Source organism: Ranitomeya imitator, chromosome 1 (assembly GCF_032444005.1).
Source record: "Ranitomeya imitator isolate aRanImi1 chromosome 1, aRanImi1.pri, whole genome shotgun sequence".
NCBI classification, from domain to species: Eukaryota; Metazoa; Chordata; class Amphibia; order Anura; family Dendrobatidae; genus Ranitomeya; species Ranitomeya imitator.
This window is the reverse complement of record NC_091282.1, coordinates 1,170,748,998-1,170,776,546: the sequence shown is the minus strand read 5'-3', so window position 1 is coordinate 1,170,776,546 and position 27,549 is coordinate 1,170,748,998. Positions and strand designations below refer to the sequence as shown.

The following is a 27,549-nucleotide window of genomic DNA, read 5'->3' as shown; positions in this document are numbered from 1 at the left end:
CAGCCCTGAATCCACACACATGAAACTCCTCACCGGAGGGTCCAGCATTCTAGGGGCTTATTTCAGCCGGGCCCCTGACTGCACACACAAGACCACACTGGCGCTGAGCACATACAAAATTTACACTAGCGCATGACCGTGCGTACCTGCGAACATTTTATAGTTGCAGCTCTACAGGACCTTCCTGGAGGACCAATGGGAGCTGCTACAGGGCCTGAGCGTGTGATCCTCGACCTCCAATGAGAGGTCCTCCCGTGGGCATGCTCAGTGTGTGCAAAGCAGGACTTAGTCCCAGAAAAGCCTGCTTGCTGCAGACCATTAAAGGGTACAATAGCAGGGCCTGAAAAGGCAGCAGTAACCCTTTGCACAATACCAGACTGAGTGAGACCCTGGGACCGACATCTCCGCTGAGCAGGCTCCACTGCGGCTGATGCAGAATGGGAGACCGCAGTAGACATGGTTCGAGATTCCCCCTGTGCAGCGATGGGAACTCGACTCCTAACATAGTGAATGTGGTAAATAAAAAAACCTAAAAAACAATTGTGGAATTGCACTTTTTATTTTGCTAATTCACTGCACTTGGAATATTGTTCCCGTTTTCCAGTACATTATGTGGAAAATAAATGTTTTTCAAAAGAAAAACTCTTCCTACAAAAAAACAATCCCTCATATGGCTATATTGGTTGAAAAATAATGAAAGTTATGGCTCTTGGAAGAAGTCGAAAAAGGAAAATCGCCTGTGGAGTGAAAGGATTAATGGGCCTTGCCAAATGACTTAGGAGATTTAGATAACTTGTCATGCGGCAAGACTTGTTAAAGAGTCAGATATTGATTTATAGAGAAGTTGTTATTCACCTGTCCTAGCTCAGATGCTAGGTCTTGTTTCCTTCCCGTAGGGCGAGTTCCCTTTGTGCAAGTCCACACTGGGTGACTGTAGTGATCAGGCAAACAACTTTGACATAAACCCAAGGTCTTCTAAGGACAGCTCAGACAGCTATGTGCTGTCAGGATATTCAGAACACATAGAATTAAGGTATAACTTATACTACAGTAGTTTACCGTGTTACAGTTGTGCTCAAAAGTGCACATATCCCGGCAGAATTTCTGCTTTTTCGTTTTTTTTTTTCAGAGAATTTGAATGATAACACCAAAACTTTTTGTCCACTCGTGGTTAGTGGTTGGGCGAAGCCATTTATTGTCAAAGTACTGTGTTTTCTCTTTTTAAATCGTAATGACAACCCAAAACATCCAAATGACCCTGCTCAAATGTTTACATACCTCATTTCTTAATACGTGTATTGCCCTTTCTAACATCAAAGACTAGGGTTGAGCGACCTTTACTTTTATAGGATCGGGTCGGGTTTCACAAAACCCGACTTTTTCAAAAGTCGGGTCGAGTGAAATCGGCCGATCCTATAAAAAAGTCGGGGTGGGGGTCGGCCGAAACTCGAAACCCAATGCAGCGCATTGGGTTTCCAATGGTTCCCAGGGTCTGAAGGAGCGGAAACTCTCCTTCAGGCCCTGGGATCCATATTTAAGTGTAAAATAAAGAATTAAAATAAAAAATAGCGCTATACTTACCCTCTGACGCGCCCTAGTACTAACCGGGAACCTTCCTTCGAATCAGCGCTTCCAGGACCTTGCGGTGACGTCGCGGTGACGTCGTGGCTTGTGATTGGTCGCGCGGCCGCCCATGTGACCGCTCGCGCGACCAATCACAAGCCGCGACGTCACCGCGACGTCACGCAAGGTCCTGCAAGCGCTTATTCTTAGGAAGGAAGGCTGCCGGAAAGAAGCAGGGCGCGTCCGGGGGTGAGTATATTCCTATTAGGTATATACTCACCCTCAGACGCGCCCTGCTTCTTTCCGGCAGCCTTCCTTCCTAAGAATCAGCGCTTGCAGGACCTTGCGTGACGTCGCGGTGACGTCGCGGCATGTGATTGGTCGCGCGAGCGGTCACATGGGCGGCCGCGCGACCAATCACAAGCCGCAACGTCACCGCAAGGTCCTGGAAGCGCTGATTCGAAGGAAGGAAGGTTCCCGGTTAGTACCAGGGCGCGTCAGAGGGTAAGTATAGCGATATTTTTTATTTTAATTCTTTATTTTACATTAAATATGGATTCCGATACCGATTTCTGATATTGCAAACATATCGGGAATCGGTATCGGAATTCCGATTCCAGATTCAGAAGATCGCCGACTCAGATTCATGAAACCCGACTTTGCCAAAAGTCGGCGACTTCTGAGAGTGGCCGACCCGTTTCGCTCAACCCTATCAATGACAGCTTGAAGTCTTTTGTGGTAGTTGTGGATGAGGTTCTGTATTTTCTCAGAGGCAAAAGTGGCCACTCTTCTTGGCAAAATGCCTCCAGTTCCTGTAAAATCCTGGGGTGTCTAGCATGAACTGCGCTTTAGAGATCTCCCCAGAGTGGCTCAATGATATTCAGGTCAGGAGACTAAGATGGCGACTTCAGAACCTTCACTTTGTTCTGCTGTAGCCAATAACAGGTGGACTTGGTCTTGTGTTTTGGAGCGTTCTCATGTTGGAAATTCCAAGTATCTTGAAGGCTAAAAGACTTGAAATGTTGTACTTGACTGCTGTATTACTGTCTTATTCACAATATAATTTTTCATTTATTCTGTTTTTGTTACTTGTTCTTATCATGTACACAGTGATTTTTTTGTAATGATAAGGGAGTTGAAACAAGGCTGATAAAAAAATAAAAAGAAGTCTTAAACCTACCTCATTATGTTCTATAGACTGTGTGACAAGTTCAGTAATGAGAACATGATCGCTCTGTCTATTTTCATTTCACTCTATATTTCTAATTGAATAGTAGCCACCAAACATTGCTGAAATAAAAATGTGAGAAGTTTTTCATGAATAACTTATATTGTTAATACAGACAAAACTTCATTTTCGTCTTACAAATGCATGCCTCTAAACATTTCACATGAAAAAAGATGCATAGAAAAAATAAACAGGAAAATAAATGTTTGGTGAAAAAAATGTGCCTGTTTTTTTTTTAGTTTTGTTTTATGTTGTTTATAGTATGGTACAATAACATAATACTCTGGTGGGCTGTCCTCACACAGTCATTGTTAGTAGATCTGTATGACCATACAGTAGATTTGTTGGCTAAGGCTTGCTATATTTAATAGATAACTCATATACAAATCTGTCAAATTCAACAGAACCGGAAGAACATCTATTGTATATGGAAATCTCCAAACTCTTCTACAATCATAAGTATCACATTTCAACCTACTTGATTCTGTTATCTTAACCCCTTCAAGTCGCGGCCCTTTTTCATTTTTGCGTTTTCGTTTTTCACTTCCCTCCTTCCCTGAGCAATAACTTTTTTATTTTTCCGTCAATATGGTCATGTGAGGGCTTATTTTTTGCGGGACAAGTTGTACTTTTGAACGACACCATTGGTTTTACCATCTCTTTTACTAGAAAACGGGAAAAAAATTCCAAGTGCGGTGAAATTGCAAAAAAAATGCAATCCCACAATTGTTTTTTGTTTGGCTTTTTTGCTAGGTTCACTAAATGCTAAAACTAACCTGCCATTATGATTCTCTAGGTCATTACGAGTTCATAGACACCTAACATGACTAGGTTATTTTTTATCTAAGTGGTGAAAAAAAATTCCAAACTTTGCTAAAAAAAAAAAAAAAAAAAAAAGTGCAATTTTCCGATACCCGTAGCGTCTCCATTTTTCGTGATCTGGGGTCGGGTGAGGGCTTATTTTTTGCGTGCCGAGATGACGTTTTTAATGATACCATTTTTGCGCAGATACGTTCTTTTGATCGCCCGTTATTGCATTTTAATGCAATGTCGCGGCGACCAAAAAACGTAATTCTGGCGTTTCGGATTTTTTTCTCGCTATGCCGGCCGTTTAGCGATCAGGTTAATGCTTTTTTTTAATTGATAGATCGGGCGATTCTGAACACGGCGATACCAAATACGTGTAGGTTTTTTTTTTTTTTATTGTTTTATTTAGGATGGGGCGAAAGGGGGGTGATTTAAACTTTTATATTTTTTATATTTTTTTCATATTTTTAAAAACATTTTTTTTTACTTGTGCCATGCTTCAATAGCCTCCATGGGAGGCTAGAAGCTGGCATAGCCTGATCGGCTCTGCTACATAGCAGCGATCATCAGGTCGCTGCTATGTAGCAGAAATGCAGGTGTGCTGTGAGCGCCGACCAGAGGGGGGCGCTCACAGCAGACCTGCATCAGTAACCATAGAGGTCTCAAGGACCTCTATGGTTACCTTCCTGATGCATCGCCGACCCCCGATCATGTGACGGGGTCGGCGATGACGTCATATCCGGCCGCCCGGCCGGATGCGGTAGTTAAATGCCGCTGTCAGTGTTTGACAGCGGCATTTAACAGGTTAATAGCGGCGGGTGAATAGCGATTTCACCCGCCGCTATTGCGCGCACATGTCAGCTGTACAAAACAGCTGACATGTCGCGACTTTGATGTGGGCTCACCGCCGGAGCCCACATCAAAGGGGGATTCACGGCATGCGCAGTAGATGTACAGCGCATGTCGTGAAGGGGTTAAGGAGAGATACAGTGGCATGTAAAAGTTTGAGCAGCCTTGGCCAAAATTACTGTTATTGTGAACAGTTAAGCAAGTTAAAGATGAAATGATCTCTAAAAGGCCTACAGTTCAAGATAACATGTTTGCTTTGTATTTTAGGAAAAAAAAAAATATATATGATGTTCAGATCAGGAGACTGTGGGGGCCATTGCAAAACCTTCAGTGCGCACCCTTTGAGGTAATCTATTACGGATTTTGACTTGTGTTTAGGATCATTATTCGTTTGTAGAAACTATCCTCTTTTCAACTTCAGTTTTTTTACAGATAGTGTTATGTTTGCTGGTGATGGGCAAACCTGTGGATGTTTGGGTTCAGCCAAATGTTTTTTAAAGTTTGCTTCCGATACCTGAATGGTACCCGAACACCATTCAGATGAATGGGGGTCCCAGACATCCGTTGTTTGCTACGCTGTCATGTGCATGACAGCGTGGTAAATACGGACTCTAATTGGAGGTAAGATTATTACTGCCGATCGGAGAGCTGCAGTTCCCACACTGTCATATGACAGTGTGAGCCAGCAGTAGTAAAAGGTTTACCGCTGGTCACAGGCATCAGTTGATGAGAGAGTACTACTCCCATCGGCCTACGCTTGCTGTCACTGATAACATTGAAAGCAGGCACCGCTGATGGAAGTATTCATCAGCCAGCATCTGTGCTATAAATAAGTAAAAAACGTGATATGAGGTCTCTTCTATTTTTGATAACCAGTGCAGGCAGAACTGACAGCGCTGGGCTGCAACCTTCAGCTGTCAGTCTTATCATGGCTGGTTATTAAAAATAGAGGGGTCCCAACGTCAGTTTTTAAAATTATTTAAATAAATAATTTTAAAAAAAGTTGTGGGCCTCCCACAAAAAACTGGCTGGACATTTATTTCCCCTCCAGCCACATCCTGGAGGTGGAGATATAGTGAGTCGGTGTCCCGCCCATCTCTGACCTACCCACCATGAAAGCCAAGCCCATGTAACAACTGGATTGCTCTCAGCACTTATCATGCTGGAGAAAACACGTATGGGTCTCACATCACACAGGAAAGCAATCTTTGTGACACATATCTCCCCTCATGTACAACACCAGTGACGCTGTCACAATATAAATATATATATATATATATTGTAGCATGGCTAAAGGGTTTGTAGTCGATGGGAGGTATGTGCCACATAAGTGCCTGGTTGCTGTAATGTAGCCCGGAGTATTCCTTTCTTGCACATAATCTTGTATATGTGTTTCAGGACCTGTAGTAATGTCAGACCACATGGCTAATCATGTGATGGGTTACTGGGTGGGGTTAGCTCTTTATAAGACTGGCTAATCCTTTACACAGCAGAGATGTGTGGAGGTGAAACCCTAATGAGTGTGTTACGGCTTGAGGACTGAGCCGGATGAACTGGACACTTGCTTTTCTTTGCCTGAACCAAAGGCCCATTTTGCTTTCTGTTATTTGCCACATGGTTTATGAAGCAATAAACCCAGTGAACTTTAAAGGAACACGTCTCCTGAGTGTCAGCCGTCGCAGCTGAGTGAGTGAAATCCTTACAATTGGTGGTAGACGTGCGAGCAGCGTTCCCAGCGGAGACGTGAGTTTATTTTTGAATGTCCTGGGTCAAGGCTGTTGCAAGCCAGCAAGCATTGCCGGAGAAAATGGAGGACCTGCTGAAACACTTGGTCCAGATGCAGTCACAGCAGGAGAAAAGGCAGAGCCAGCAGGAGCAAAGGCAGCAAGAGACCAACAGGCTGTTGATGCAGCAGATACAACAGAGTCAGCAGGAGCAACGGCAGCAGATGCAGCAGAGCCAGCAGGAGCAACGGCAGCAGATGCAGCAGAGCCAGCAGGAGCATCAGCAGCAGATGCAGCTTCTGGCAACCGCCATCCAGGGCAAGGCGAGCACCCCAACCCCAGGTTTGGCTGATGACACCCACGTCCGGAAGACGGTAAGACGCGCATTGCAGAAAATGACTCCCGGGGATGATGTTGAGGCCTTCCTGACGGTGTTTGAGAGGGTCGCTGAGAGGGAAAAACTTCCGCCAGAGCAGTGGGCAGAGGTACTTGCGCCATACCTGACGGGAGAACCCCAGAAGGCGTATTATGATTTGACCTTGCAGGATGCCAAAGAGTATCACAAATTGAAAGCCGAGATTCTCGCACGTTTGGGGGTGACACTGACTGTCAGGGCACAGCGAGTTCACTCCTGGGGCTATCACCGGGACAAACCACCTCGTTCCCAAATGTTTGATCTGTTGCACCTGGTCCAGAAATGGCTGCAGCCAGAATCCTCTGCGCCTGCACAGATGGTAGAACGGGTGATGATGGATCGGTTTGTCCATTCCCTCCCGAGGCCTATACAGTCTTGGGTTGCCCAGGGTGATCCCCAGAATGCCGACGAGCTGATCGGACTGGTTGAGAGATACCAAGGGTTGGAAGGCTCCTTCGGGAGGCAGCCCATGCCATACTGGGGGTCCCAGAAGGCAGCTGAGTCCCAAAAAGGGGTGGTGCATCCAAGGTCACAAAGGGCGGGGGAGGTGGTGCCCAAGGTCCCCACGGGTGATATTATTTGTTGGAGGTGCCACAAGCCAGGACATATAGCTGCCCGTTGTTCCCAAACCACTGAGCAGATGGACTGCAGCATGGGACGCCGTTGTTCATACTATGCGTATTCAGCCTGTAGTGTGAACTCTCCATCCAACGAGGGACCTCAAGCGTGTCCCGTAAAGGTGAACGGTCGAGCAGTAACGGCACTGTTAGACTCGGGGAGCCTAGTGACCCTGGTGAGGGCCACTTTTCCTCTCCACCTGCTCCCAGGAAAGAAGGTCGGAGTGCGGTGCATACATGGTGATGCAAAGGACTACCCTATGGCCAGGGTGGACATTGAAACGGCATGTGGCACTGAGTCCCACATAGTCGGCGTGGTTCAGGACTTGTTGCACCTTATAATTATTGGCCGGGATTTCTGTTTGTTTTGGGATTTGTGGAGAAATGGTTCTGAGCTCCCTGGCAGGGAACCAGTGAACCCTGGAAGGGTATCGCCACACCCAGAGGCAGACAGTTTTCCTTTTTGTGTTCTGGTTGGGGATGAGGAGGAAGTATCCCCTACATCTGACATTCTGGAGTTAGAAGTTACCGGTGAAAATTTTGGGACTGCCCAACATAGGGACCCCACTCTGAGGGAAGCCTTTAATAATGTCACAGTTATTGACGGGGTGGTACAGGAGCCGGGGGCAGACACAAGATTTCCCCATTTTCTGTTGAGGGGGGAGTTGTTGTACCGTGTCACGAAAATACGGGAGGAGTTGGTAGAGCAGTTGATAGTGCCGGGTCCGTATAGACGGAAAGTGTTGGACATGGCCCATTCACACATCTTGGGTGGACACCTGGGGGTGGAAAAAACGCAGGAACGGGTTGTGCAGAGGTTCTATTGGCCTGGGTGTCACCAGGAAATAGTGAACTATTGCAGGTCCTGCCCTACATGTCAGCTAACTGCTCCTACTCCTCATTTCCGGAACCCCCTTGTGCCACTGCCCATTATTGAGGTACCGTTCGAGAGAATTGCCATGGACTTGGTCGGTCCCTTAGTTAAATCAGCTCGAGGCCATCAGTATATATTAGTCATCCTGGACTATGCCACACGCTATCCTGAGGCAATTCCCTTGAGAAATTCTTCCTCAAAAAGCATAGCCCGCGAGTTGGTCCATGTCTTTTCCCGGACAGGTCTGCCAAAGGAGATCCTGACTGACCAGGGTACACCTTTCATGAGCAAGGTGATGAGGGAGTTATGTAAAGCCCTGAAGATCTCCCAGTTGAGGACCTCGGTGTACCATCCCCAGTCAGATGGCCTTGTTGAGAGGTTTAACAAGACACTAAAGAGCATGCTGAGAAAAGCTATAGAGAAAGACGGTAGAGACTGGGATTGTCTCTTACCCTATCTGATGTTTTCCATTCGTGAAGTTCCACAGGCCTCCACAGGGTTCTCACCGTTTGAGCTTCTATATGGCCGACATCCACGAGGACTCCTGGATATAGCCAAGGAAACCTGGGAGGCCGAAGTCACACCCCACAGAAGCGTCATTGAGCATGTGGCCCTGATGCAGCAGAGGATTGCAAAGGTGATGCCTATCGTGAAAGAACACCTTCTCCAAGCACAAGAAGCTCAAGCCAGGGTCTACAACCGGTCTGCAAGAGTGAGGCAGTTCAATCCGGGAGACCGAGTTCTTGTGTTAGTTCCAACGGTGGAAAGCAAGTTCTTGGCCAAATGGCAAGGGCCATATGAGGTTGTCGAGAAACTTGGTGAGGTAAATTATAAAATTCACCAACCAGGAAGACGGAAACCATTCCAAGTTTACCATGTCAACCTCATCAAGCCATGGCAAGATAGAGAGCCGACAGCAACTCCGTCATTGTTAAGCAACCCAGAAGGTGAGGTTGGAGCGGTTACTATAGCAGAGACGCTATCAAAGACCCAGAAACAGCAGTGCCGGGAGTTACTCCAGAAAAACAGGGACCTGTTTTCAGAATTGCCAGGATACACGAAGGTCATAGAGCACGAGGTCCTAACAGAGCCACATGTGCGGGTGAATGTGAAACCTTATCGTATTCCTGAGGCTCGTCGAGAAGTTATCTCCAAGGAAGTGGAGCGTATGTTGAGGCTTGGGGTCATTGAGGAATCCAAGAGCGGTTGGTCGAGCCCAATTGTCCTGGTCCTAAAACCTGATGGAGAGTGGAGGTTTTGCAACGACTATCGGAAGTTGAATGAAGTCTCCAAGTTCGACGCTTATCCCATGCCCCGTATTGATGAGCTCATCGAAAGGCTTGGGCACGCCAGATATATATCCACCTTGGATTTGACAAAGGGGTATTGGCAGATCCCCATGGCACAGGAAGCCAAGGAGAAGACGGCCTTTTCGACACCTGATGGATGCTTCCAATATGCCCGGATGCCGTTTGGCCTACAGGGAGCTCCGGCGACCTTCCAGAGGGCTATTGATAGAGTCCTTGCACCCCATAAGGCCTACGCTGCTGCGTACCTAGATGATATCGTCATCTTTAGCCCGGACTGGGAGAGTCATCTGGAGAAAGTCCAAGCGGTGTTGGATGCTATAAGAGAGGCCGGATTTACTATAAACCCGAAGAAGTGCGCCTTGGGTAAAGAAGAAGCTAAGTACCTTGGATACATAGTGGGTCATGGAGAAATAAAACCCCAAATCAATAAAGTGGAGGCAATCCATACATGGCCAAAACCAGTTTCCAAGAAACAAGTTAAAGCCTTCCTGGGAATCGTGGGATATTACAGGAGGTTCATCCCAAACTTCGCCACGATGGCTGCGCCTCTGACTGACCTGCTAAAAGGGACAAAATCAGTAATGGTTAAGTGGTCCGAAGAAACAGAGTCAGCCTTCCAAGAAATGAAAAACGCTTTGTGTAAGCAACCCGTTCTGATGGCCCCAAACTTCAAGAAAGAGTTTATTCTTCAGACAGATGCCTCAGATGTTGGGGTGGGAGCAGTCCTTTCCCAAGAACTACATGGGGAGGAGCATCCTGTTCTCTATCTGAGTAGGAAGCTGTCCTCATCTGAAAAGAACTACTCAGTCGTTGAGAAGGAGTGTTTGGCCATAAAATGGGCAGTGGACACATTGCGGTACTATCTGCTGGGACGTAAATTTAGACTGGTATCTGACCATGCCCCGCTTAGGTGGATGAGAGAAACGAAAGGAAGAAATGCTAGAGTCACCCGTTGGTTCTTAGCCCTGCAGGACTTCAGTTTCCATGTGGAACATAGGGCCGGAAAGCTGCACGGTAATGCGGATGCCCTATCGAGAATCCCTTGTTTAGTGGGGGAAAGTGCCAAGCCCCACGGCTTTAGGCAGAGGGGGGAGGTATGTAGCATGGCTAAAGGGTTTGTAGTCGATGGGAGGTATGTGCCACATAAGTGCCTGGTTGCTGTAATGTAGCCCGGAGTATTCCTTTCTTGCACATAATCTTGTATATGTGTTTCAGGACCTGTGGTAATGTCAGACCACATGGCTAATCATGTGATGGGTTACTGGGTGGGGTTAGCTCTTTATAAGACTGGCTAATCCTTTACACAGCAGAGATGTGTGGAGGTGAAACCCTCCTGAGTGTGTTACGGCTCCAGGACTGAGCCGGATGAACTGGACACTTGCTTTTCTTTGCCTGAACCAAAGGCCCATTTTGCTTTCTGTTATTTGCCACATGGTTTATGAAGCAATAAACCCAGTGAACTTTAAAGGAACACGTCTCCTGAGTGTCAGCCGTCGCAGCTGAGTGAGTGAAATCCTTACAATATATATATATATATATATATATATATATATATATATATATATATATATATATATATATAATTTTAGGCCTTTTAGTGATTATTTAATATTCAACTTGCTTAACTGTTTGCTAGTGATTTTCGGGGTTGCTCAGTGGGAGCTCGGGTCTCTGCCCTGCATGATTGGCGCTAATTACAGAGCCAATTAACATGCTGGGATTGTCTGCCATGCACTGCAATGGCGCAGCCATCTTTGTTGTGGTATTACAGTGATTGGCTGGCCGCACAGTGTCATCAGGTCTATGAGACCTGCCGCCGCCCTGCTCACCGCATTCTGCTCCAGACTTAGCAAGTGTATGGAGAGCTGCTGCTGAGATAGGGTCAGATTTGTGCTTTTATTAGTTAGTGTGGGTCTATCATCGTTGAATCCACATATCCAGCTAAACCAACAGTCCTTCTAAGGACTAATTATGGGATCTATAGATTGCAGTGCTAGCTAGGCAGGGGAGTGTATGTGTGTATATACACATCAGTGCAAGGCATGCAGACACTGTGTGTGGCTATATAGCTATTGCATACATCAAGAGGGTTCATTACTGTCTGCTGCTGCCTATTTCATATATATCTAGCTCCAGGTATCAGTGGCTAGTAGTGATGGGCGAACCCCCCGATATTCGAGATCGGCGGGTTCACCTGAGTTTTTTGTAAAGTTCAAGTTCGGGGCCGGAGATGACAGGAACTTGCATCTGAACCCCGAACTCGGACTTTACATATATGGGATGGGGAGTGGGAGCTGTAAGAAAAAAGCAGAAAATCTAATATATAAAGCTGAATGTGTGTGTGTGTGTATGTCCGGGATTGGCATCTGCACCGTCGCAGCTACAGCCACAAAATTTTGCACAGTCACACGTCTGGACCCCGAGAGCGTCATAGGCTATGTTGTGAGGCGAAATTTTAACCCCGCGCGTTCCAATTCACCAAACAATTTTGCCCCTATCTACATAATGGGGAAAAAAGTGAAAGGAAAAGTGTTGGAGGCGTCGCAGCTACAGAAACAAAATTTTGCACAGTCACACGTCTGTACCCTGAGAGCGTCATAGGCTATGTTGTGAGGTGAAATTTTAACCCCGCGCTTTCCAATTCACCAAACAATTTTGCCCCTATCTACATAATGGGGAAAAGTGAAAGGAAAAGTGTTGGAGGCAAATTGACAGCTGCCAGATGTGAACAAGGGGGACTTAAATAATGAGAGCGATGGCGCCAAAGGGTATATACCGTACACTTGCTAAGGTGGGGCCCCGACATGAGATATTCACCACACATGGGGATATGAACACACACAAAATGCGCCACACACTACCACGTGCTTGAACACATATACCACCATCAGCACACATTTCACCACACATACACCAACCTTGCCACATAAAAGTCGAAACACAAAAGTCGCCACTCAAAACTCACCCCGCGCAAAACTCGCCACACGCAAAAACTAGGCTCACGCAAAGTTCGCCACAAGTGCAAAACTCACCTCATGGAAAACTTGCACACGCGGAAAAATTGCCACATGCACAAAATTTGCAACACATGCAAAAGTTGCCTCACACAAAACTTGCAAATACTCAAAAGGCACCAGACATAAAACTCACCACGCGCAAAACTCGCCATGCGCAAAACTTGCTGCACACAACTTGCTACACTAACCTGTCACATGCAACTCGACACACAAAAAGTATTACCAACAGGTATATACTATATACAGGAGGAGATGACATACAGGTATATGCTATATGTAGAAGATGACATACAGGTATATACTATATACAGGAGGAGATGACATACAGGTATATACTATATATAGAAGGAGCTGACATACAGGTATATACTATATATAGGAGGAGATGACATACAGGTATATACTATATATAGGAGGAGATGACATACAGGTATATACTATATATAGGAGGAGATGAGATACAGGTATATACTATATACAGGGGAGATGACACACAGCAGGTATATACTATATACAGGGGAGATGACATACAGGTATATACTATATACAGGAGATGACATACAGATGTATACTATATATAAGGGAGATGACAAACATGTATATACTGAGGTGAAAATGAGAGGTGTGAGGTGAAAATGAAAAGGTGTGAGTGCAAAATGAGAGGAGTGAGGGAAAATAGTGTAGTGATTGGAAAATGACAGATGTGAGGTCGAAATGACAAGTGTTAGGCGGGAATGAGAGGAGTGAGGGAGAAAATGAGAGGTGTGAGGGAGAAAATGAGAGATGTAAGGGGGAAAATTAAAGATGTGATTGGGAAAATGAGAGGCGTGATGGGAAAATAAGAGAAGTGACGTGCTATAACTAACCACAGATATTTACTATGCCCAGGCAACGCCGGGCTCTTCAGCTAGTCTAATATATAAAGCTGAATGTGTGTGTGTGTGTGTGTGTATGTCCGGGATTGGCATCTGCACCGTCGCAGCTACAGCCACAAAATTTTGCACAGTCACACATCTGGACCCCGAGAGCGCCATAGGCTATGTTGTGAGGTGAAATTTTAACCCCGTGCTTTCCAATTCACCAAACAATTTTGCCCCTATCTACATAATGGGGAAAAAAGTGAAATGAAAAGTGTTGGAGGCGTCGCAGCTACAGCTACAAAATTTTGCACAGTCACACGTCTGGACCCTGAGAGCGTCATAGGCTACGTTGTGTGGTGAAATTTTAACCCCGCGCTTTCTAATTCACCAAACAATTTTGCCCCTATCTACATAATGGGGAAAAAAGTGAAATGAAAAGTGTTGGAGGCGTCGCAGCTACAGCAACAAAATTTTGCAGTCACAGGTCTGGACCCCGAGAGCGTCATAGGCTATGCTGTGAGGTGAAATTTTAACTCCGCGCTTTCCAATTCACCAAACTATTTTTCCCTATCTACATAATGGGGAAAAGTGAAAGGAAAAGTGTTGGAGGCAAATTGACAGCTGCCAGATGTGAACAAGGGGGACTTAAAGAATGAGAGCGATGGCGCCAAAGAGTATATACCGATCAGTTGCTAAGGTGGGGCCCCGACATGAGATACTCACCACACATGGGGATATGAGCACACACACAAAATGCGCCACACACTACCACGTGCTTGAACACATATACCACCCTCAGCACACATTTCACCACACATACACCAACCTCGCCACATAAAAGTCGAAACACAAAAGTCGCCGCTCAAAACTCGCCACGCGCAAAACTCGCCACATGCAAAAACTAGGCTCACGCAAAAATCGCCACAAGTGCAAAACTCACCTCATGAAAAACTCGCCACACGCAAAACTTGCACACGCGCAAAAATTGCCACATGCACAAAAGTTGCAACACATGCAAAAGTTGTCTCACACAAAACTTGCACATACTCAGAAGGCACCACACATAAAACTCGCAACATGCAAAACTCGCCATGCGCAAAACTTGCTGCACACAACTTGCTACACTAACCTGTCACATGCAACTCGACACACAAAAAGTTGCTACACGCATGTTGCCACACAAAACTCATCTCACAAAAGTTGCTACATGCATGTCGCCACACGCAACTCAACACACACAACTTGACAAACGAAACTCGCCCTAAAACACACACAAGTCTGGTATTATCCTTCAAAAATAAAAATCTGATTAATAAGCAGACAAACTACAAGAGCAACAAATGTACCATATAGGAAATACGGCAGCTGTCAGTCACATGACCTGTCTATTATGTGTATGTGTGAGCTAATATATACTGCCAGGGGGAGGGCTTCCTGTTGGCTGGGGATTTATCAGGCTGCCAATTTAGCTTACAAATACTGAGGTAAAAATACTGAGCAAATAACGTGTGAACGAGGTCTAATACAGGAGGAGATGACACACAGGTATATACTATATACAGGGGAGATGACACACAGGTATATACTATATAGAGGAGGAGATGACATACAGGTACATACTATACAGGAGGAGATGACATACAGGTATATAATATATACAGGAGGAGATGACACACAGGTATATACTATATACAGGAGGAGATGACATACAGGTATATGCTATATATAGAAGATGACATACAGGTATATACTATATACAGGAGGAGATTACACACAGATATATACTATATGCAGGGGAGATGACACACAGGTATATACTATATATAGGAGGAGATGACATACAGGTATATACTATATACAGGGGAGATGACACAGCAGGTATATACTATATACAGGGGAGATGACATACGGGTATATACTATATACAGGAGATGACATACAGGTGTATACTATATATAAGGGAGATGACAAACATGTATATACTGAGGTGAAAATGAGAGGTGTGAGGTGAAAATAAAAAGGTGTGAGTGCAAAATGAGAGGAGTGAGGGAAAATAGTGGAGTGATTGGAAAATGACATGTGAGGTCGAAATGACAAGTGTTAGGGGCGAATGAGAGGAGTGAGGGAGAAAATGAGAGGTGTGAGGGAGAAAATGAGTGATGTGAGGGGGAAAATGAAAGATGTGATTGGGAAAATGAGGCGTGATGGGAAAATAAGAGAAGTGAGGTGCTATAACTAACCACAGATATTTACTATGCCCAGGCAACGCCGGGCTCTTCAGCTAGTTAATAATAAACATTATAATTATACTTACCTGTCCAGCGACACATCCTCCCATCCTGCTGTCTCCCGGCTGCTCATTAACTGCCGTCAGTATTCACTGCACTCAGCAGTCTTCGACTTTTTCCAACAGTGTTCGTGCGGTGACGTCACAGCACGAACATTGTCGGAAAAAGCCGAAGACTGCCGAGTGCAGTGAATACCGGCAGAAGGTAATTAGCAGCCCCGAAAGCAGATGCGGCCGGGAGACAATGGGACGGGAGGATGTGCAGCGCCCCAGAGACCTGGTCGTTGCAGTATGGCACTCTGCCGCTAAGGGGAGTAGTGGTACGTCTGATGGCACTAAGGAGTTCTCCTGACCAGGTATCACCAGAACACATTACACTTTACACTCCGGCCACTAGGGGGAGCAATAGGCTTTATTTATTGGGCCACTCCTCACATTGGTAAAACTAGGGGCTGGGGAGGAAGTTAGTCAGAAGCTGACTGGGTTGGATTCAGGCAACATCCCGTGGCAGGGGGTGTTGCAGGGAGAAGGCACAGGGGGGTCCCTGTCAGGCGTGGGAACCTGGCAGGTGCCTAGCGACAGAACAGAACGTAACGGAACCGCGCCTGCACACCCTGTGGCGGTATCCAGGAGAGAGACACGAAGGGAAGGATATTGTGGAACAGTGTAAACGAGATCAAGCACAAAGGAGAGCCAGTAAGAGTCATGCCGTGAGACCGAGGCAACATCTTACTGAGGCGTGTAGCCGGTGGCCGGAACACCGTGGGAGTAACTGACTTCAGGCCTTACTTCAAACTCCGCAGGACAGTTAATCATAGGTTGGCTGTCTACCTTACTACACCTACGAAGACATATGAGGCAACGCGTGGAGAGAGGCGTCTCTAGGGTCCCGGAAGAGCTCCGAGCCTTCCCGTCAAATGGGTGGCGTCCTAGCCATAATATACCTGGGGGACGTTAGAAACTAGTACCATCTGGAACCAAAGAACGAGAGAGAGAGAGAGCTGTAGAGAACGAACGAACGAGAACAGCAGTTGTGAGGACTATTCTGAATGCTCAGCAGGGTAGGACTACAACACACAAGCGCTAGTGGTAGGCAACGATTTCCATCTGTGAGGGAAACTCTGGATGTGCCCATCGGACCGGCCGGTCTCAGAGAGCCCTGTTAAACGTACTCTGGATTGAGGATCCTGAAGTCTTCAGTAAAGAGGTAAAGAGACTGCAACCTTGTGTCCTCATTATTGACTGCACCTCACACCATCACCATCTAGCCTACTGGGAAGCCCTGGGGACATACTTCACCTGTGGGAAGGTATTCCATCCAGCTGCCATTCCATCACCCCAGTGGACCCCATAGCAGCGTCGGTCACCCTGACCAAACACCACAGGTGGCGTCACGAACCACTGACAGACTGTTTCACCACTTTCATTGGACGCCCCTTAGCAAGGTCGCGGACCGGGTCTAGCCACCGTGACAGCCTCAGAACTGAACCAGAGAGGCCCGGTACCAAAACGCGTGGCCCTGTGTCTGGGGGCGATCCAGATGCGTTGCTGGTCAGGCAAGTATAATTATAATGTTTATTATTAATTTTCTGCTTTTTTTACAGCTCAAACTGGACCCGAACTGTAACACGGGTTTCCCATCTGTGGGCTACAAATTGTGGCATTTCAGGGCTACATTGCACTTTTTTGCTGTGTCTGACCCTAGTTCAATAAATTACTTTGGGGTAAAAAATTTAAAAATACAGGCCACATATTGAACAGTCTGGTATCTTCGTCAAATGCCAGATCTATCTGTGGCCTACAAATTGTGGCATTTCAGGCCTACATTCTCCCTTTTTACTTGTGTCTTACCGTAATTCTATACCTTATTTTTCGTTAAAAAAAAAGAAACAAAGAGGCCACACATTGAACAGTCTGGTATCTCCGTCAGACGCCTGATCTATCTGTGGGCTACAATTTGTGGCATTTCAGGGCTAAATTACCCATTTTTTTGCTCTGTCTTACCCTAGTTCAATAGACTACTTTGGGGTAAAAAATTTAAAAATACAGGCCACATATTGAACAGTCTGATATCTCTGTCAAACGCCAGTTCTATCTGTGGGCTACAAACTGTGTCATTTCAGGGCTACAGTCCACTGTATTTGCTGTCTGTCACCCTATTTCTATATACTATTTTGGGTTAAAAAAAAACCAAAACAAATCCAGGCCACATATTTAACAGTGTGCTATTTCCGTCAGAAGCCTGATCCAAACTGTAGCATTTCAGGCCTACATTCTTCCTTTTTGCCTGTGTCTTACCGTAATTCTATACAGTATTTTTGGTTACAAAAACAAACATACAGGCCACATATTGAACAGTCTGGGAACTCCGTCAGACGCCTGATCTATCTGTTGGCTACAAATTGTGTAATTTCAGAGCTACATTCCACTGTATTTGCTTTCTGTTACCCTATTTCTATATACTATTTTGGGGTAAAATAAATCCAGGCCACATATTTAACAGTGTGCTATCTCCGTCAGAAGCCTGATCTATCTGTGGCCTACAAATTGTGGCATTTCAGGCCTACATTCTCCTTTTTTGCCTGTGTCTTACCGTAATTCTATACAGTATTTTTCGTTAAAATAGAAACTTACAGCCCCCATATTGAACAGTCTGGTATCTCCGTCAAATGCCTCCTCTATCTGTGGGCTAAAAATTGTGGCATTTGAGGGCTCCTTTGAACTGGTTTTCCTGTGTCCTACCCTAGTTATTAACAACATTTAAAAACTTTTTTTACCTACATTCCAGAGGCCGAGGCCGTGGGCAAGCTGAAAGTGGGCCACAACAAACACCCACATCTTCTCGCTCGATCTTCCTGTCCCAATTACTAGTGGACCACAGCACACCATTATTGAACCCAGAGCAGTGTCAAAAGGTTGTTGGTTGGATAGCGGATAATGCATCCAGTCACTTAGCCACCCCCACCACGTATTCAACAAGGTCAAGTCTGAGTAGCCATGAGTCTGGTTCACATATTACTCACCCTGATCCTCCTTCCTCCCATCATGCCGAGGGCCTGGAGACAACTGATCCCACACTTGGACACTCTGAAGAGCTGTTAGAGCCCAAATATTTGAGCAGCCACGATCACACGAAGGTGATGGTGGGAAAGTGTCACAAGAGGTGGACGATAATGAGACACAATTGCTAGAAAGTCAGGAGGAGGACCAGGGTGCGGATGTGTAAGACGAGGTGGTGAATGATATAGTAACTGACCCAACCTGGCAGGAGGACATGCAGAGTGAGGACAGCAGCACACATGGTGAAGGAGGCATAGCACCCCAACAGACAGGAAGAAGCAGTGTGGTGGCCACAGACAGAAAGCATGCATCCGTTTCCCATAACACCAACATGATGGAAGTTGCCATTCCAACTTTTAGGTCTTTCCGAGTAGCAAAACTACCAGCCTGACCACCACCAGCATAAGACACATGGCAGCAAAGCACCCGACGTTGTGGGCCAAACCCCAGGCTCCAAGAACAGTGTCTGCGGGTGACACCACTGCTTCCTTCACTGTTTTGCGTTCAAGCCAATCCCCTGTCCACGATGCATGCGAAGATGCCTAATGCCCTGCAACTGTCATTGCCCATAATCAACTAGCACCATAATCAAGCACGTCCACATCCTTGTCCCAGCGCGGCCTTCAGTTGTCCATACCCATACTCCAGTCATTGGAACGCAAGCTGAAAGATGCAGCCAAAGCCCACACAGGGCGCAGTACTAAATTCACACATTTCTTGTCTGCTTGCAGTCAAAATGTTGCCTCTTAGGCTTGTGGAGATGGAAGCTTTCTGCAACCAGAAGGCAGCGGCCATTCCAAGGTATTCGGTTCCTAGCCACCACTATTTCTCCTGGGGTGCCGTACCGGCATTACACCAGCATGTGTTCCACCACATTACCCATGCCCTCAACAATTCTGTTACTGGGAAATTCCACCTAACCACAGACACGTGGACAAGTGCTTGTGGGCAGGGATGGTACATCTTACTGACGTCACACAGGGCTAACATAGTGGAAGCTGGGACACAGTCGGACCTTGGGATGGAACACATCCTCCCATCGCCAAGGGCCCTACATCAATCCAGGTTACCCCCACAGTCTACAGCTCCTGCACCTCCTCCTCTTCAACCTTCATCTCTGTAATGAGCACATCAGTCACAAGCTGAAGGCACTGCAGCACTGCCTCAGCCAAGCGGCAACAGGCTGTGCTGAAGCTAATCTGCTTCTCAGAGTACCTTGCTGACTATACCGACGTCCTCCGTGATTCCTCTGTGCCTTTTAATTACTGAGTATCCAAGCTGGACATGTGGCTAATTTTTGGCAAGGGTGTTTATGATGCCCATAAATAATTTAATTAAAAAAAGTGTACCCCCCGGGGGAAAATGTATGTCATCCCTTACACTTAGTGTATCGGCATTACAAGTATAGGAGACCCGCTCCTTTAAATTGGGAATAGATTCTTAGGAGGACATCCTCCATGTCTCTTCAGACACCACCACTAGAACACCAGGGTGAACGTGTTCCGTGATGTAACAGTGACCCTAATTTTTGGCAAGGGTGTTTATGATGCCCCTAACTAATTAAATTAAAAAAAGGTACCCCCCAGGGTGAAGTGTTTGTCAGCCCTTACACTTAGTGTATGGGTATTACAAGTATAGGAGAGCCTCTCGTTTATAATAGGACCGTTTTTTTTATTAGACCCTCCTCCACATCTCTTTCATGGAGCATTGGAGTGCCTAGTTTTTTGAAGGCCTAAAGGGAGACCCACTTCCTAATACTGGGAACATTGTTTTCAGGAGGCTCATCTCTACGTCTCTTCCAAGGCTTATTGGGGTATGTGTTACTTTGGTGCAGGGCAGGCCTTGCATTCATTGCATAATTTAACAGTATGGCAGTACCAAATGATAAACATGGGAACTTTGGTTTCATGTGGCTGTCCAAGACGTCTGTTCAATGGGTTGTTGTGGTGCGTGTAACTTTGGTGCAGGGCAGGCCTTGCATTCAATGCATAAGCAAACAGTATGGCAGTAACAAATTCCTAATAATGGGAACTTAGGATTCATGTGGCCATCCAGGACGTCTGTTCAATGGGTTGTTGGGGTGCGTGTGTCTTTGGTGCAGGGCAGGTCTTGCATTCAATGCATAAGCAAACAGTATGGCAGTAACAAATTCCTAATAATGGGAACTTTGGCTTCATGTGGCCATCCAGTACGTGAGCTCAAAGGCTTATTGGGGTGCATGTTACTTTGGAGCAGTGCAGGCCTTGCATTCAATGTATAGGCAAACACTATGGGAGACCCACTTTCTTATAATGGGAACATTTTTTCAGGAGGCCCTCCTGTACGTCTCATGAAAGAGGTATTGGGGTGCATCTTAATTTTTGGCAGCCACTCACTGCATAGGCAATAACAGTATAGGAGACCCACTGTATAATAATGGCCCTTTAACCCCTTAAGCCCCGAGGGTGGTTTGCACGTTAATGACCGGGCCAATTTTTACAATTCTGACCACTGTCCCTTTATGAGGTTATAACTCTGGAATGCTTCAACGGATCTTGGCGATTCTGACATTGTTTTCTCGTGACGTATTGTACTTCATGTTAGTGGTAAAATTTATTCGATATAACTTGCGTTTATTTGTGAAAAAAAACAGAAATTTGGCGAAAATTATGAAAATTTCGCAATTTTCCAACTTTGAATTTTTTTTTTTAGGGACCACATCTCATTTGAAGTCATTTTGAGGGGTCTATATGATAGAAAATACCCAAGTGTCACACCATTCTAAAAACTACACCCCTCAAGGTGCTCAAAACCATATTCAAGAAGTTTATTAACCCTTCAGGTGTTTTACAGGAATTTTTGGAATGTTTAAATAAAAATAAACATTTAACTTTTTTTCACATAAAATTGATTTCAGCTCCAATTTGTTTTATTTTACCAAGGGTAACATGAGAAAATGGATCCCAAAAGTTGTTGTACAATTTGCCCTGAGTACGTTGATACCCCATATGTGGGGATAAACCACTGTTTGGGCGCATGGCAGAGCTCGGAAGGAAAGGAGCGCCATTTGACTTTTGAATGCAAAATTGACTGGAATTGAGATGGGACGCCATGTTGCGTTTGGAGAGCCCCTGATGTGCCTAAACATTGAAACCCCCCACAAGTGACACCATTTTGGAAAGTAGACCCCTTAAGGAACTTATCTAGATGTGTGGTGAGCACTTTGACCCACCAAGTGCTTCATAGAAGTTTATAATGCAGAGCCGTACAAATAAAAAATCATATTTTTTCACAAAAATGATCTTTTTGCCCCCAATTTTTTATTTTCCCAAGGGTAAGAGAAGAAATTAGACCACAAAAGTTGTTGTGCAATTTGTCCTGAGTACGTTGATACCCCATATGTGGGGATAAACCACTGTTTGGGCGCATGGCAGAGCTCGGAAGGAAAGGAGCGCCATTTGACTTTTCAATGCAAAATTGACTGGAATTGAGATGGGACGCCATGTTGCGTTTGGAGAGCCCCTGATGTGCCTAAACATTGAAACCCCCCACAAGTGACACCATTTTGAAAAGTAGACCCCTTAAGGAACTTATCTAGATGTGTGGTGAGCACTTTGACCCACCAAGTACTTCATAGAAGTTTATAATGCAGAGCCGTAAAAATAAAAAATCATATTTTTTCACAAAAATGATCTTTTTTGCCCCCAATTTTTTATTTTCCCAAGGGTAAGAGAAGAAATTAGACCACAAAAGTTGTTGTGCAATTTGTCCTGAGTACGCTGATACCCCATATGTGGGTGTAAACTATTGTTTGGGCGCATGGCAGAGCTCGGAAGGGAAGGAGCGCCATTTGACTTTTCAATGCAAAATTGACTGGAATTGAGATGGGACGCCATGTTGCGTTTGGAGAGCCCCTGATGTGCCTAAACATTGAAACCCCCCACAAGTGACACCATTTTGAAAAGTAGACCCCTTAAGGAACTTATCTAGATGTGTGGTGAGCACTTTGACCCACCAAGTGCTTCATAGAAGTTTATAATGCAGAGCCGTAAAAATAAAAAATCATATTTTTTCACAAAAATGATCTTTTTGCCCCCAATTTTTTATTTTCCCAAGGGTAAGAGAAGAAATTAGACCACAAAAGTTGTTGTGCAATTTGTCCTGAGTACGCTGATACCCCATATGTGGGTGTAAACTATTGTTTGGGCGCATGGCAGAGCTCGGAAGGGAAGGAGCTCCATTTGACTTTTCAATGCAAAATTGACTGGAATTGAGATGGGACGCCATGTTGCGTTTGGAGAGCCCCTGATGTGCCTAAACATTGAAACCACCCAAAAGTGACACCATTTTGGAAAGTAGACCCCCTAAGGAACTTATCTAGATGTGTTTTGAGAGCTTTGAGCCCCCAAGTGTTTCACTACAGTTTATAACGCAAAGCCGTGAAAATAAAAATTCTTTTTTTTTTTCACAAAAATGATTTTTTAGTCCCCAGTTTTGTATTTTCACAAGGGTAACAGGATAAACTGGACCCCAAAAGTTGTTGTCCAATTTGTCCTGAGTACGCTGATACCCCATATGTGGGGGGAAGCACTGTTTGGGCGCATGGCAGAGCTCGGAAGGGAAGGAGCGCCATTTGGAATGCAGACTTAGATGGATTGGTCTGCAGGCGTCACGTTGCATTTGCAGAGCCCCTGATGTACCCAAACAGTAGAAACCCCCCACAAGTGACCCCATATTGGAAACTAGACCCCCCAAGGAACTTATCTAGATGTGTTGTGAGAACTTTGAACCCCCAAGTTTTTCACTACAGTTTATAACGCAGAGCCGTGAAAATAAAAATTCTTTTTTTTTCTCACAAAAATGATTTTTTAGTCCCCAGTTTTGTATTTTCACAAGGGTAACAGGATATATTGGACCCCAAAAGTTGTTGTCCAATTTGTCCTGAGTACGCTGATACCCCATATGTGGGGGGGAAGCACTGTTTGGGCGCATGGCAGAGCTCGGAAGGGAAGGAGTGCCATTTGGAATACAGACTTAGATGGATTGGTCTGCAGGCATCACGTTGCATTTGCAGAGCCCCTGATGTAACCAAACAGTAGAAACCCCCCACAAGTGACCCCATATTGGAAACTAGACCCCCCAAGGAACTTATCTAGATGTGTTGTGAGAACTTTGAACTCCCAAATTTTTCACTACAGCTTATAACGCAGAGCCGTGAAAATAAAAATTCTTTTTTTTTCTCACAAAAATGATTTTTAGTCCCCAGTTTTGTATTTTCACAAGGGTAACAGGATAAACTGGACCCCAAAAGTTGTTGTCCCATTTGTCCTGAGTACGCTGATACCCCATATGTGGGGGTGAAGCACTGTTTGGGCGCATGGCAGAGCTCGGAAGGAAGGAGCGCCATTTGGAATACAGACTTAGATGGATTGATCTGCATGCGTCACGTTGCATTTGCAGAGCCCCTGATGTACCCAAACAGTACAAACCCCCCACAAGTGACCCCATTTTGCAAACTAGACCTCCCGAGGAACCTATCTATATGTGTTGTGAGAACTTTGAACCCCCAAGTGTTTCACTGCAGTTTACAACGCAGAGCCGCAAAAATAAAAAAAATCTTATTTTTCCCACAAAAATGATTTTTAGCCCCCCACATTTTTATTTTGCCAAGGATAACAAGAGAACTTGGACCCCAAAAGTTGTTGTCCAATTTGTCCTGAGTACGCTGATACCCCATATGTTGGGGTAAACCCCTGTTTGGGCGCACCGGAGAGCTCGGAAGGGAAGGAGCGCTGTTTTACTTTTTCAACGCAGAATTGGCTGGAATTGAGATCGGACGCCATGTCGCGTTTGGAGAGCCCCTGATGTGCCTGAACAGTGGAAACTCCCCAATTCTACCTGAAACCCTAACACACCCCTAACCCTGACACACCCCTAATTCTAATCCCAACCCTAATCCCAACCGTAAATATAATCCAAACCCTAACCCTAACTTTAGCCCCAACCCTAACCCTAACTTTAGCCCCAACCCTAACCCTAACTTTAGCCCCAACCCTAACCCTAACTTTAGCTCCAACCCTAACCCTAACCCTAGCCCCAACCCTAGCCCTAACCCTAGCCCTAACCCTAGCCCCAACCCTAACCCCAACCCTAGCCCCAACCCTAGCCCTAACCCTAGCCCTAACCCTAGCCCCAACCCCAACCCTAGCCCCAACCCTAGCCCTAGCCTAGCCCTAACCCTAGCCCCAACCCTAGCCCTACCCCTAGCCCTAACCCTAGCCCTAACCCTAGCCCTAACCCTGATGGGAAAATGGAAATAAACACATTTTTTTAATTTTATTATTTTTCCCTAACTAAGGGGGTGATGAAGGGGGGTTTGATTTACTTTTATAGCGTTTTTTATATCGGATTTTTATGATTGGCAGCCGTCACACACTAAAATACGCTTTTTTATAGCAAAAAAGTTTTTGCGTCTCCACATTTTGAGACCTATAATTTTTCCATATTTTGGTCCACAGAGTCATGTGAGGTCTTGTTTTTTGCGGGACGAGTTGATGTTTTTATTGGTAACATTTTTGGACACATGACAGTTTTTGATCACTTTTTATTCCGATTTTTGTGAGGCAGAATGACCAAAAACCAGCTATTCATGAATTTCTTTTGGGGGAGGCGTTTATACCGTTCCGCGTTTGGTAAAGTAGATGAAGCAGTTTTATTCGTCGGGTCAGTACGATTACAGCGATACCTCATTTATATCATTTTTTTATGTTTTGGCGCTTTTATACGATAAAAGCTATTTTATAGAAAAAATAATTAATTTGGCATCGCTTTATTCTCAGGACTATAACTTTTTTATTTTTTTGCTTATTATGCTTTGTGGCAGCTCGTTTTTTGCGGGACAAGATGACGTTTTCAGCGGTATCATGGTTATTTATATCCGTCTTTTTGATCGCGTGTTATTCCACTTTTTGTTTGGCGGTACGATAATAAAGCGTTGTTTTTTGGCTCTTTTTTTTTTTTTCTTACGGTGTTCACTGAAGGGGTTAACTAGTAGGACAGTTTTATAGGTCGGGTCGTTACGGACGCGGCGATACTAAATATGTGTACATTTATTTTATTTATTTTTTTTTTTTTAGATAAAGAAATGTATTTATGGGAATAATATTTTTTTATTTATTTATTTAGTAATTTTTTTTTTATTTTTTTTTTACACATGTGGAAATTTTTTTTTTTACTTTTTTACTTTGTCCCAGGGGGCGACATCCCAGATCGCCAATCTTACAGTTTGCACAGCACTCTGTAAGATCGGCGATCTCATTCATCGCTGCAGCGTTACCAAGCGCCTGCAGGCGACCCGGAAGTCCTCCCTGCAGGACCCGGATGCAGCCCCGCGGCCATTTTGGATCCGGGGACTGCAGGGAGAAGACGCTCGGTACACAGTGAGTACATCACCGTGTACCGATCGTCTCAGGGAAGCACGCAGGGAGCCCCCTCCCTGCGCGATGCTTCCCTGTACCGCCGGCACATCGCGATCATGTTTGATCGCGGTGTGCCGGGTTTAATGTGCCGGGGGCAGTCCGTGACCGCTCCTGGCACATAGTGCCGGATGTCAGCTGCGATAGTCAGCTGACACCTGGCCGCGATCGGCCGCGCTCCCCCCGTGAGCGCGGCCGATCGCATATGACGTACTATCCCGTCACTGGGAATTAAGTCCCAGGGCACCTCGACGGGATAGTACGTCATATGGGATTAAGGGGTTAAGAATATAAATGCCACCTGATGCCACTATAAAAATAGGCTTTGTGACTTTAAGAGTCCCTCCTTTATAAATGAAACAAGATGTGTCTGATGCTCGGGTTTATCATAGTCTTACATTGGGCTCGTTGTTCTGGTCGAGTACCCGAGTATTACAATTTGTTCAACCCGAGCAACGAGCACCCAAGCATTTTAGCGCTCGTTCATCACTACTGTTTACAATAGCAATAATTTAGCAATTTTGACCAGGTTTGCTCAAAGTTTACATGCAACTTTATAATGCAATTGTTTACTTCCATGCACATTCAGCCAAATGAGGTCCAGCTGTGATGACCATCTTGCTGAACAACAGTAAAGGACAGGCAACATGTTAAAAAAGACCTTTCAGAAAATTTTTCTTGCTGAACTAGACACATGATGTAATAGAGGAATAAATGTTTTGCCTCTCCATTGCAGAGATATTAGCAGCCAAAGCATTCGGCACCTAACGAGTTAACTTTTTTAAGTCCAAGTGGGGGTTACCAGATTTTTTTTTAACAAAGGTGTGTACTTCTTCCCTCTCTATGATGCTGACTAGTCATGAGCGAATATGCTCATTACTCGAGTTTCTCTGAGCATGCTCGGGTTGTCTATGAGTGTTTCGGCGTGCTCGGAGATTTAGTTTATGTCGACGCAGCTGCATGATTTGCGGTTGCTAGACAGCTTGAATACATGTGGGGATTGCCTGTTTGTTGTGAATTGGTATTTATGGTGTTAATGTACTTGAATTAGTGTCTACATGTACTATCTTTTCTAGGTACATCTGGAGGAAACAAACGTTGTTAAATATTTGCATTTTTAAGTTGCGCAAATTTTTTACGACAGTTGGAAGTATTTTGTGCAATAATTCTGGCAAAAACGCCTTTATGAATCGGACTCTGTATTTTTCTCATTTGGCTTTCTGCTTTAGCTACGTAAGTATATTCTTTTTCGGGAATATGTGGAGAGGTTTTTATATGAGTAGTTAGGGTGGACTACAGCTGGTCTATTGTGGGCTGGTCTAGCCAGTACTACATAGCCTTTGGGCTTTTTAAATTGTTTTTAATGTTTTAGATTGTATTTTTCAATAAACAAACAGGTGATCCCTGTTTTTGTCATAGTTACCGTATATTTCTTGTTTTTCCCACTTTGCTTAGTAAATCAGTCCCATAGTTTGTAAAAAAAA

At 45.1% G+C, this 27,549-nt stretch overlaps 1 protein-coding gene across 3 annotated transcripts in view; it reads right to left on the bottom strand.

Annotated features, from left to right (window-relative positions):
* The window catches only part of KCNIP4 (potassium voltage-gated channel interacting protein 4), a 1,248,191-nt gene that overhangs the window by 687,239 nt on the left and 533,403 nt on the right, over window positions 1–27,549 (bottom strand). Inside the window, exon 2 of one of the 3 annotated variants that reach the window (XM_069744679.1) lies at window positions 2,744–2,853. The exons of the other annotated variants lie outside the window; for them this stretch is intronic. The gene's annotated coding sequence lies outside the window, so the exon portion shown is untranslated. The remainder of the gene's footprint in view (window positions 1–2,743; window positions 2,854–27,549) is intronic. 3 annotated transcript variants of the gene reach the window in all.